Source organism: Micropterus dolomieu, linkage group LG13 (genome assembly GCF_021292245.1).
Source record: "Micropterus dolomieu isolate WLL.071019.BEF.003 ecotype Adirondacks linkage group LG13, ASM2129224v1, whole genome shotgun sequence".
NCBI lineage: Eukaryota > Metazoa > Chordata > Actinopteri > Centrarchiformes > Centrarchidae > Micropterus > Micropterus dolomieu.
Window position 1 is genome coordinate 19,902,900 of NC_060162.1, and position 13,064 is coordinate 19,915,963.

The following is a 13,064-nucleotide window of genomic DNA, read 5'->3' on the forward strand; positions in this document are numbered from 1 at the left end:
AATGAGATTTTATATGGTTGTTTCTCCAGAGATGAATTTGAGAAGTGGGAGAAAAGGCCTTTGGTCTCACCTTGGTATTAAAAGCAGCTCATTTGTGTCTAGGAGAAAAGAAGGAAACAACTATGAGATCTCATCTTGAATTTTGCTTTCCTATGGGATAATTCATTTTATTAAATTACTTGATGTTAAAACCCTGAATCTTGTTCTTCTATTGGTGCACTCAATCACTCTTACATACTGTTTTACAAATACTTGTTTAGCTGAGCAGGCAACGATTTTACATTATTTGTATTAGGTGATCATGTTAAATGCGTCTGTAGCCACTGGGAAATTAGAATGAAAATAATTAGGCTACCTTAATCACTTTAAAGAAGGTGAAGGGTGTATTAGCTGACACATTAAAACATGTAGCTTTGAATTAATTCAGCAATGTTGGAGCAATTTTTAAAGTCTTTTAAATTTTGGTTCATAGAATATAATTGCATACGAATGCCTCACAAATGCACCCTTTGCCAGGGTACCCCCAGGATTCGCAAAGTTAAATTTAAGACTTTTTAAGACCTTTTTAATACCACCTACACTGTAAACCCGAATAAGTTCACAGAACTCAAAAATTATTTTGTAACAGATTACACAAAAATATTTAAGTGATATTTTTAAAAGTTTTAAGTTTACTTAAATTAAAAATTATATTTACTGTTGCCTTAAATTATCTCAATGTTATCTTATAAATACTGATATTCCTCAAATTAAAATTAGTGAGTAATTCACTCAAAAATTTCAATAATCTTCAAATAATAAAATGTTGGAAATAAACTCAAAATTCTCACTTTTCTTAAACTCATAAAATGTGGGAAATAGACTCAAAAAATTTCATATTCTTAAACTCATAATGTAGGAAATGCACTAAATTTCCTATAATTTTCTACTCAAAGTGGGATATGCACTCAATTTATTCTAAACTAAAATACTGATGTCGCCCAACTACACAATTATAATCAGCTAATAATGTCAGAAAAGATGAAAGTGACACCACAGTGACAATTTAGCAACTTTTTTTATTCAACAATGTGCTTTTTAAAAGGCACGAGAATCAAAGGAGATCAGTCACAAAGTGCTTGTCATGAATTAAAATAAAAGGAAATAAAAAATAGTTCTATATTCTGATAGTGGTCATTGCTACAGAGGGTAGATTCAGTATTTTGGGTCTCCATCTCACATTTTTTCAGTAAACATTATGATAAAAACTCACAAGGGATTCATGATAAAATGATATAAGATTCTAAGTATTATCCATCCTCAACAGCAATAAACTATTAGAATGTGGAGCCATTTAAAGGAACACGCCGACTTTTTGTGACTTTAGCTTATTCACCATATCACCCAGAGTTAGATAAGTCCACACATACCCTTTTCATCTCCGTGCGTGCCGTGACTGTCTGACGCACACAACACTACCCTAGCTTAGCACAAAGACTGGAAGTAAATGGCTCCAGATAGCATACTTCTCCCAATAAGTGACAAAATAACGCCAGTTATTAGTTAGTTAGAACTAAGTATAACGTTACTCACATGCATTACCAGCAAACAGCGAAAACAACAACCGGCAGAAACCGGGAAGCAGGGATAAGTTAACGTTATGCTTTCGGACCATAGACATAAAGAACGTTTCGGACTCCACGAGAAAGTTCAAACTCATGGTCGTTCCTCCACGTCATTGTCCCGGGAAAACATGCATTATGGGAAATGTAGTTCTTCCAGGAAACCCGCTGATAACTTTACACCGTTGTAAGTCAGATTCAATTACTTGGATTTGTAAACTATTTACAACAAATATTCACTGTGCACATTGTACACATGTATTCCCAGTTCCAAATGTAAGACTATTTATCGAAATTCAATTAAAAAAACAACAATAAAAAAATGTTAGAGTTACTTACCAAATCAGGGCTGATAATAAGACGGCACTGAAAAAAAGGCAGGCCAATAATGATGATGAAAAAAACTGAGGTGGTGGTTTGAAGCGAGGGGATAAAAGTGCGCATTGCAAACAAATAAAAACAAATTTACTGTGGGGCTTTCCAAAACTTCCATGAAAACTTCACCGCATGAAGGCAAATTCAAGATGGCTGATTCAGCTTTCCTGAGGGAGAGATAAGACCCACCCACCAAACGTCATGACGTCAATAATGTCATGACACAACTGTATGGTTCCTAAACTTTTTGAGTGTTCCACAGAAATTAGCTATCAAATTTTGAGCCCTATTCAATTAAAATCAAAAGTGGCATAAATCTCAACAGAGCTCAATACTTTATAGTTTGGTCAACTGCATAAGGACATTTGACTGTAATGACCTCATTAGTTATGAGCTAGTACAACTGTTTGGGATTACAGTGTAGGATGAAATTTAATACCAACTTCATGGCTGGATAATGGATAAAAATCTGTATGAATTTTAAGTCTGAGAAAATTATTTATAAAGTTACCTGAATTTAATAAAATATTTTATTATAATACATTCATATTTAACACACTATAGCTTTTTGGGGTGTGTTTGTACTTTGGTAAGATAAAATGAATCAAGAACGTCACTTTCTGTGTTTGCATCTAAAGGCTGCTTGAGATACAGTATTATATAGTATTGACTTGAAGGCAGCAGGGATAAGGAGTTGGGCTCCGGTTTGGCTGATATAAGTTTAATGTGCATTGACGTTAGTTGGATGTTTCCATTCACATAACTTTACTCTACAACACTGGTGCAACGCCGACACACACACACCGTCCTCATCTTATACACAGCTGTCTCTCCGTTGCTGTTGTAACATTCACTGACCAGTAACCTGCAGTGGGTCTTCCAGCTCCGCTGTTCCATTAGCACTCCCCATAGTGTGACTGGCTCGCACTCCGACCTGCTTGTTATGCTAACCTCAGCGCCACTGCCCTCACCCTCAACCGCCAACTTGTCCGTGTCTCTGGCTTTCTGAATTTCAGACACTTTCGCATTCTCAGGTGACGAGTTAGCGTTAGCTTGTTAGTAGCACGTCAGAGAAGTTTTGTTTGCTTTCCCAACAACTGACTGACCAGGCCTTATTTTTGGAATATGAAATTTAATAATATAATACTTTTAAGACCCCGCGGGTACCTGCTTTGCGGTATCACTGTGTGCTGACATATACGTTTACAAAATTAGTCTTTGCTGTGTCTGTGTGTGTGTGTGTGTATGTGTGTGTTTGTGTGATTTGTATGTGGCCCCTATTTACTGTAGAAATACTTGTGTGGCTTTCATGGCTGTCAGCAAACTGAAGTTCTAGTAAGGTGTATGCACACACACAGTCATATATCTGTCATTCTGTCTCTACCTGATTCTGCTGTCAACTCATAAGTCATAGTCGTAACAGCGTACATATGCAGGTTGATTTACTGCCCCAAGGTAAATAAAGGAGACACACACACACACACACACACAGACGTTTGTTCCATCTCATTGACATAATATATTCCTCAGCCTCTTACCCTAACCTTAATCCTTATCCTACCAATAACCTTAACCCAATTCTAACCTGAACCCTAAAACCCTCAAGTCTTAAAGCTCATATAGCATTCTCTACCTGTGGGGGACCTAAATTTTTGTCCCCACGTTGACACGAGTCTGCATCCAGTCTGCATCCAGTCTGCATCCAGGTTAACTTCCCTACCAGGTTTTAAAAACAGAAAAAACACACGCGCGCATGCTCGCGCACACACACGCGCACACACACACACACACACACACACACACACACACACACACACACACACACACAATAGATGTGAATTAATGTGAACAGGGCTTCACATTATCACCCGCAAAATGCAGATGGATTTCAGCCGTGGCGGGTAACACAGTCATGCCGCGTTCTAGACTGCTCGGAATTGGGAAATGTCCGAGTTAAAATATCCGACTTTCAACCTCAAAGCGTTCCAGGTGCATGGTGGTGCCTGATGCTGAAAGTGACTGACGTGGCTGACTGTGACAAACTCTTTGTCATGTGTACATCCAGTTGCACCCTCAGCACTGCCCTCGGTGTTAATTAATTTTATGGGCATTTTAATGAAAACAAGTGACTGAAGTGGTAATCCTCAAAAGTCAGTAAATGTTGTAGATTATACTTCCTAAAGTTTTCAGATGTTTTGGCATTTTTAACATTTTACTGAATAACTCTTGTGAAGAGAAGAAGACTTTCAGAGATTCTTTACTAAAATTTTGAGTAACAGCCCGGGCTTTTATTTGCTAAAATCACTGAATTGATCCAGCCTATATTTGGGACAGGCGTCCATATGGGAAAGGCCTTTAATTCCTTTTGCACAAAACTGAAACTACTATGAAACAGTTCAGTTATTTCAAACAGAATAATACTTGTATAAAAATTATCAAATAATATCAAATACACGTCATTCATTTGATCTAGCTCCGACAGGCGGCTTATGCGCTTTTATTGTGAAGTAACATCACGGCAACAACACGGTGCAGGATGACAGAAGTTAGCAGACAGAGAGCGATGGACTTCACATGACAGGATTCACAACTTGGAGTAATTTTTATGAAAAGCTGTTTTGATTCTTTTGATGGGTGGACCCTTACAGACTAAAGGAATATAAATAATTAAGCAATGGACACATTCTGGGCTTAACGAGCAGACATAACGACCCCGCAGGGTTTAAGAGGTTTTATACATCTAAAGAACTAGACCAGGCGTTAATTTGAGGCAGGCGTTTATTTGTCAAAATGTGTTCCCACACCAGGCCAGTAAATGGGATAGGCGGCTATTTGGGACTCGGCTATTAATTGAAGTTTTACGGTAATAACATTTCTACATCAATTTACATGCACGAATCATCTCTATTTAAATACATGGAAATTTACTTTATGTTGCCTTTTAGTTTATGATGTTATATGTGTGCTTCCATGGGAGCTGCCATTGTTGTGTCATTCAGTTGCTACTTGCAAAGTCGGGGTACAAATTTTTTCTCCGAGTTCACAAGTAGGAATTCTGGCTTAAAGTGGCGTTCCAGGATATTTTTTCTAGTTGGACATCGGAAATTTTAACACAGCACCACTCCCACTATCCACTTTGGCGTGTTGAAAAATTGTTGTCTTTTCAAAAGGCATCTGAAATAACACAATTTGACACTACCACACTACAACTCACGTGAGTAACCTACTACCTGCACATAGTGTTTGCTCATTGGTCCATTTGTTAAGCCTATCTTGACACTATAAACAAGAATACACTTTGGAGATCATGCTGCATACCGGTTGGCACTAGGAAATTCAATGCCAAATATAAACAATAAATATGGCTGATCGTGACAAATGTATGCTTCTTTGGCAAGGTTATGCACAGTTAAACCCTCAGCCGTGGACTTGTTAAAAGGATGGCCATTTTATTAAAAACAAGTGATAAATATATGTTCCAAATGTTTTCACATTTCTGGCATCTTTAACATTTTCCTGAATAACTTTTGGGTAAAGAAGATTACTTCCAGAGATGGTTTACAGCAGGGGTCGGCAAATACGTCTGGCAAATTTTTCCAAGCCGTTATATGGCGGGCCAGAACAACCATATGAAATCAGGTGCGCCTTTAGCTCAGTCGGTGCTGAGCGGGACTCCCGATGAGTAGGTTGTGAGATGGATTCCATCTTATTGCGTATATTTTTTTCTACCTTGTTAAACAAATAGAATAAAAGGACACTTTTGCACAGGCTCACATAAAGCATGTGCTGCAGTGTGTGTGTGTTCTGGCGATACACATTCATAAACCTATGGACACTTATTTTCATTTCCCTGAGAAAATTCAGGGGAATCCAATCACACGTTTACTAACGGTTTTTTCAAAGGTGTGTCAAGCAGGCCAGAGAAGTTGCGTTCCATAGTACTTTTTCCAGGAGGAGGTACGACATTTCCCAGTTCTGAGTCGTGGACTGGCCATCGGACTGACGGCTGTTTTAGCCGTTAATTATCAACTTAACCAGTGGCAGCGATGATGAAGTCAATGCAAAGAGGCAGAGCCGGCCCAAGACCTTCGGGGGCCCTAATCAAAATTTAGTTGGAGGCCCCTCTGACTGTTCGGCGTTGTCACTATGACACAGAAACAACATCTCTTGTTTTTAAATAAGACCCAACAAATCTTTCTTATATTATTAAACCTTCCATGTTTGTTTAGCACAAAAACACCAAAGCACATTTCTTAAACCTACTTGGCAATAACGCTGTATATAATGTATAATATTATTATATTTACTATGTTTGAAGTCAAACACGAAACACATGATACCACCAGTACTACTGAGCTTAATGGCAGTGCAGGAGGAGTAGAAACTGGAGAGCCAGGCATGGTAGTGAACACGATGGTACTGCTCTCCACTTCAATAGGCACAGGTAGACCTATGAGGAAGATTAACTGAGTGTTCCTAGAGGTGAAAATTTGTTCATTTCATTGTTGATGTAGGCCTAAACTTACCAGCATTGTCAGCTTCTTGGATGATAGCAATGATGGAGGTAGAGGTGGAGGTTTATGGACCTGCTAATAAATAATAAAAATAAATAAATTGACTGAATTGAAATGATTGTGTTCTTAGCTTAGATCTGCAGGATCTTGTAATTCAACACAATCTGTATCAAAAGTTTGATGCTGTATCCTTTTAAAAAGTGACTCTAGATAATAGTCTTTTCAACACTGGCAGTTTTGGAGGAGGCTCCATGCTGGTATGGTGTAATACTAATACTATACCAATTTATATATAATAATATATACATATAATAATATGCAGTTTGTAAAAGTTGTGATGCTAATCACAGTTAGCATGTTAGCAATTATAGAATAGCATTGTTCATACCAGCATGGCTAACTAGTTCAGATTATTTAAAAATACATGATGGGAAAATTGAGCCTGTTACGTACCTTTATCCTTGCCTTCTCTCTTCTTTGGGTTCATATAGCTGTAGCATTCGCGGGTTGTGTTTATTTGCTTATCGCGTTGTGTGAACACACAAAATGTCTAGCTGTCAAACTCACGCGAGTAAAGCAAGGCGAATATTAACTTTGCTTTCAGTGTGAACACAACTTTAGACCGTCTGCCTCCCGCCTGCTTTTAACCTAATGGTATGATCTCTGTCATCGCACGCGACTCGTTGCACGTCAGCACAGCATTCAGTCAGTGTGTGAGTGTGCATGGCCAAGCTGTGCGGAGAAAAAATGCACAGGCGAACAAGAGAAAGAGAAAAGGCAAAGCTGAGATAGAAAAAGGCATGAGGAAAGTGCTCTTAAATGCTGTAAAATTACAGTTATCTTTATGATTAAGGGACATGGTGTTACTACTAGCAGGACTGCCCTTATGTCACATCATATCATCATATCACAATTACCTTTCCAGTGAATTCTATTTTTTAATAAAAGTAATCATGCCATGTGGGAAAGCAGGAGATGCGTTTGTAAGGTGATAATCTGGAAAATAAAGACTTGTGTACTCGTTACAGTGGGACGCATCTCCAATTACTCAGAGCGACCAGAGCTTCATGATGATAAACATAAATCCAGGCAGAGCTCTGAGGAAATGCAGATGCACAACAAACAATCCAAAAGTACAAAGAAATGATATAGGCCTACTTTAATCCTGTTGCCTTAATTGTGGATTTTTTCTTAGACAAAACATTGGCTAGTGATTGTGACGCCCTGTAGGGTCGTGAGTGGGTGTGGCCTATCTCTCTCTCTTCCTTGTAGAGAAAGAGCTGATTGTGGTAACTGCAGGCACCTGGGCCCACTACCCTTGAGTGTAAGCTATTTGTAACTCTGTCTTCTCATTCTGCAGAGAGTTGCTGTTGAGCTGGGATCAGACCTCCCTACGGGCTGGCTCCCCTCTGGGTTTTTCCCCCAGGTTTCCACTTCAGTTTGGTTTTCTTTGGTTTTGGATTGTTGCTTTGTGGTATTTATCTTGTTTTTGCTTACACCTTCATACACATGCATTCATGCATCCATCATCTTGCGCAGACACTACTGAAACCACAGACTACATACCCCGTACTTTAATCATGTTAATTGGAAATAATTCTCAATTTGTCTTATTTTTCATTAAATACACATATGTTGTTAAAAGTTAACCATGATGTGTCTCCCTTTTGTTGTGGCCTTCTGAGCCAGGTCATAACAGTGAACAAAAAAGTTAATGTCAAGCCCTGAATGTAAACAGGTTTCCAATTTTCCTTTGGTCAAGACTGAAATATCTCAATTGTACGATGCAGTTGTGGCCTGAATATCATTTGTGTTTTCAGGCACACAGGGGCAAACAGAAAAAAAACAAGTTGAATCTAAATGCATAGCAGTCCAAAGTAAAATAAGAGAGGGCAGGGTACAATTTACTGTGACGTTGTTGAATTGCTGAGAAGCTTTGCCATGTGCAGTAAATTGGTAACAGATCACTCTAACATTACATAAAAAGAACACAAATTGTTAGGTTTTGTGGACACAGGAGCTGGAAGGTGGAGCTGGAATAGTCATTAGCTTCATTTGGATTCAGCAGAGCCTGGCAGGTTGATCTTTAAAACACAGGTGGGGTGTCTCACTCAAGTGCACAGGTTTCAGTGTTTGTTTAGCACCCTATACTTTATAATCCTTCACTACAGATACAGACTACTACAGATAACATATTAACCCACTGTACCTACAGTTAGAATACAATACCCAGACTGAAAGGCAAAGATGGCGGCGCTCAGGGCAGCCATGGTATTTTGGTACTCTCAGTTTGTTTTGTTCATGTTCGTTAACTTTGCAATCTGCTGTGATACCTGGAGCCCTTTCACCAGAGAAGAGCTCATAAACATCAGGGGAACAACTCCACCGGATTTAATTCCGATTTATCTCGTGTCATCAGTGGAATAATTAGACATTCTGGTAAAGGCTCTACTCTCCGTTGTTTATGCAGTGAGACGCCAGAGGAGGGGGAGGAAGTCCGGTACGCTGGTGCCACTACACCGAAGAGGACACTGCACCCCGCTACCGGGAATATTTCTCTCCAACGTGCATTCACTGTGCAATAAACTGGACAAACTTCAGCTACTGGTGGGGAAAAACAAATCTTCTGTTCTGTGCTTTACAGAGACGTGGCTGTGCGGATCTATACCGGACTCCGCGCTCCAGCTGGCTGGCTAGGACTACAGAGCGGACCGCGACACAGGACTCTCTGGCAAAACAAAAGGTGGTGGTGTGTCTTTTTACGTAAACAGTGGCTGGTGTAACAATATGACAGTGATTCAGCAACACTGTTCTCATTAACTGGAATATTTACTGATACACTGTAAACCATTTTACTGTAGTTTGCTAGCTACTTTCTGCCTGGAGTTTACATTACACAGGCCAACGTGCACGACGCAGTGCATGCTGGCCGACCAGATACTGTGGGTAGTGCAGACATTCCCGGACTCCTTAGTTATTGTTCTTGGTGACTTTAACAAAGGAAACCTCAGCCATGAACTCCCAAAATACAGACAGTTTATAAAATGTCCAACCAGAGAAGAGAACATTTTGGATCACTGCTACAAGTAAGTAAGTAAGTAAGTAGCGCCATTCCCTGCAGTCCACTGGGACACTCTGACCTTGTCATGGTCCACCTGGTTCCTGCATAGAGACAGCAATTAAAGCTCTGTAAACCTGTGGTGAGGACAAAGCAGTAGACCAGTGAAGCTGTAGAGGATCTTCAGGCGTGTTTGGACTGCACTGAGAGTCTACAAACAGTCTGAATGAGTATACAGAGGCTGTCACGTCCTACATCAGCTTCTGTAAGGACAGCTGTATACCAACACGCATCAGGGTTAACAATGACAAACCCTGGTTCACAGCTAAACTCAGACAGCTGAGGTTGGAGAAGGAAGAGGCGTTAAGGAGTGGAGAGCGAGTCAAAGTACAGGTTTGGCAAGGCTGTCCGAGATTCTAAACAGCTGTACTCAGAAATGCTACAACACCAGTTCTCAAAAAATGACTTATTGACTTATTTTGTTTAATTAGATGATGCAACATGTAAAAGGTGACATACATAACTGACACAATAGTACTTGGTGAAAATACACAAAAACAGAAACAAGAAACAACTGAGCACAGACATAATAGCATGTTGGATGTTTAAGGCAATTTGTTTATGGGTGTGTGTGTATGTTCAAGAGGTAGAAAAATGGAGTTGGTGTGGGGGAAACTGAGTTGGGAAGTATAGAGATTAAATGCTTTGATCTTAAGTAAAAAACAAAATAATAAAATAAAAAAATGTAAAAAGTATAATAATAATAATAATTTATAAAAGGAGGGGGGATTAACTAGAAAAAGAAATTCAGCGAGAAGAAGAAGGAAAAAAAACTAAATGAAGGAGATAAATATATAAATAATAAAATTTAATTGAGCAAAACGTCTCTTTCCACCTCCCTTCTCCTCACTCCTTTGTCCCTAGGTCAGGGTGCAACGATTAAAAGATTTTGTTGGTACAATTATTATCAGAGAAATAATCACGGTTTCACGATTATTACGATTATTACCGTTCAACTTCAATTAATAGCCGAGTCCCAAATAGCCGCCTACCTCCTTTACTGGCCTGGTGTGGGAACACATTTTGACATATAAACGCCTGCCTTAATTAAATGCCTGGTCTGGTTTTTATAAAAATCCTTTGTGTGTATAAAACCTCCTAAACCCCGCGGAGTTGCCGCTTTAGCTGCTTCTAAGCTGCTTAGATTTTTAATACAAATATTAATGTTTAAACATATGATCAATATGGATATGCTTAACATCCTTAGATCGGTTAGATTCTCCACAATACCACTGTTAAGTTCATTTAACGGAAACAACAAGAACCAAAGTCTAATTCTTCTAGATTTACCGGTGTAACCTGCATGGCTACAAGAGAGGAAAAGGGGAGAAAAGTGCTGACTCTCATTAACTTTGAAGCGCTCGTTAAGTCCGAATGTGTCCCTTCCTTGATTATTTATATTTCTTTAGTCTGTAAGGGTCCACCGGTCAAAAGAATCAAAACAGCTTTTAAGAAAAATTTATCCAAGTTGTGAATCCTGTCATGTGAAGTCCATCGCTCTCTGTCTGCTAACTTCTCTCATCTTGCACCGTGTTGTTGTTTTCAATAGGTTGCTGCCTTCAGAATAAAAGCGCATAAGCCATCTGTCGGAGCTAGATCAAATGAATGACGTGTATTTGATATTATTTGTTATTATTTCATAAGTATTATTCTGTTTGAAAATAATTAAACTGTTTCATAGTAGTTTCAGTTTTGTTCAAAAAGAATTAAAGGCCTGTCCCACATGGACGCCTGTCCCAAATAAAGGCAGGGTCAATTCAGTGATTTTAACAAATAAAATGGGCTATTATTCAAAGTTTTACGGTATGCATTAACTAATTTCACAACACTAGTAATGACTTATATTGAGTTGATTTTTAATATTTAATTACATATAATATGTAAGTATTATTGTTAATTAAAAAGAGGAATATTAACTTTTATCCCCCAGGGGAAATTGTTATAAAGGAGGGGAATAAACTGAACTGTTACTGTCATCAACTCTCATCCATACCTATATTTTAGTGAAAATAATTGAAATGAAAGAAATTGAATGCAGTTAATTGGTAGCCTATAGTCCTGAAAGTCTATAAGCTCCTGATGTAGGCTATGTTAGTGTTTTACACCTGGCAATATTTTCACAACACAGACAGGAGAAGACAACATGATGTAACGTGAACTACGGAATCAATTGTAAATGACACGTTTATATTTAATTCCCTACCAAGTTGCTACGTTATTTAATATAGTGTATTAGGCATACCTTTACTTGGGCGTGCAAAGCAAAGTTTAATGTAGTTATTCGCTCCTGTACCCGAAATGCTCCCACACTGCCGACTTCAGCTGTTTCTTTGGCGGAACTACAGTTTGGTCCCTCTGCCAGGGTTTAGCCAGTGTACAGTAGTCTATGATAAGCACGACACTTAAGTTGGTGCACCACTCCTGTAACTAACGTTTTCATTTTGTGCAAGTGGCCACAGTTTTGTTCCGTGCAACAGAAACACTGGGTGTAGCGGAGCCTTTTATACGTTTTAAAGTGCGGTTAATAGTGAAATCCGGTAATCGCTGTATCCCTAGCCCTAGGGAGGGAGCTGGCTGCTGAAGGGCATCACCCGCTGGTCGCCCCGCACCAGGAACAACCCCCAGACCCAGTCGGAGTGGATCTGTCCTGTGCTGAACGTTTATTTATTAGTTAATCTTATTATTTTTATTTTTTATTTCTATAATTTTTCTTGAAATATATATATATATCTTTTTTCTTTTTTTTTTATTCCCTGGTAAGAGGAGGGTGAGTGAGAGTAGGGTTATCGATTGGGGGGCTTGAGAAGGTAAGGCAGAAATTGAAAAATAAATAAATTGTAGTGGACCAACAGTGTGGATTTGTGCATTTTATATTAAATAAATTTGGGCTACTCCAAATTCCTCTTCTCTCCCTGGGAGAGAGAAGGAGGAGGGGGGTTGAGATCAACTTTCAACAGACGGCTGAAAGACCCAAAGGAAAAGGTGAAAGGTTTCTCTCCCTAAGTGCTGTCTCTGGGCAGTTGATCGTAAAACTGGCCACCTTTGGCGACAGCCGAGATAAGCCTCTCGGTGCCTGACTGTTAAACTGACAAAAGGGACATTAACCAGCGATTAGCGTTTCCCTGAACAGCCTATCAGAACTCTCCTTAAAAGGGGGCAGGAAAGGGGGCACACACACACACACACACACGTAGCCGTGGCAACTTACCTTGCTCTGTGTTTCATTACCTCATCAAAGAGATACTCTTTTTCACGCCTAGTTGAGGAACTCCAGGACACCAGAGACACAGACCTGAACTCTCTTATGCAAACAAAGATTGATGTGCAAACGTGATAAGCCAGGATATCCGAAAATGGGACACAACTCCTGCATTCTTGAGCTAAAACAATGTTTCGTTATAAACTGTTCTCTTCAAATAATAATCCTTGCTAAGTTAGTAGTGGCGCTGCCTTTAT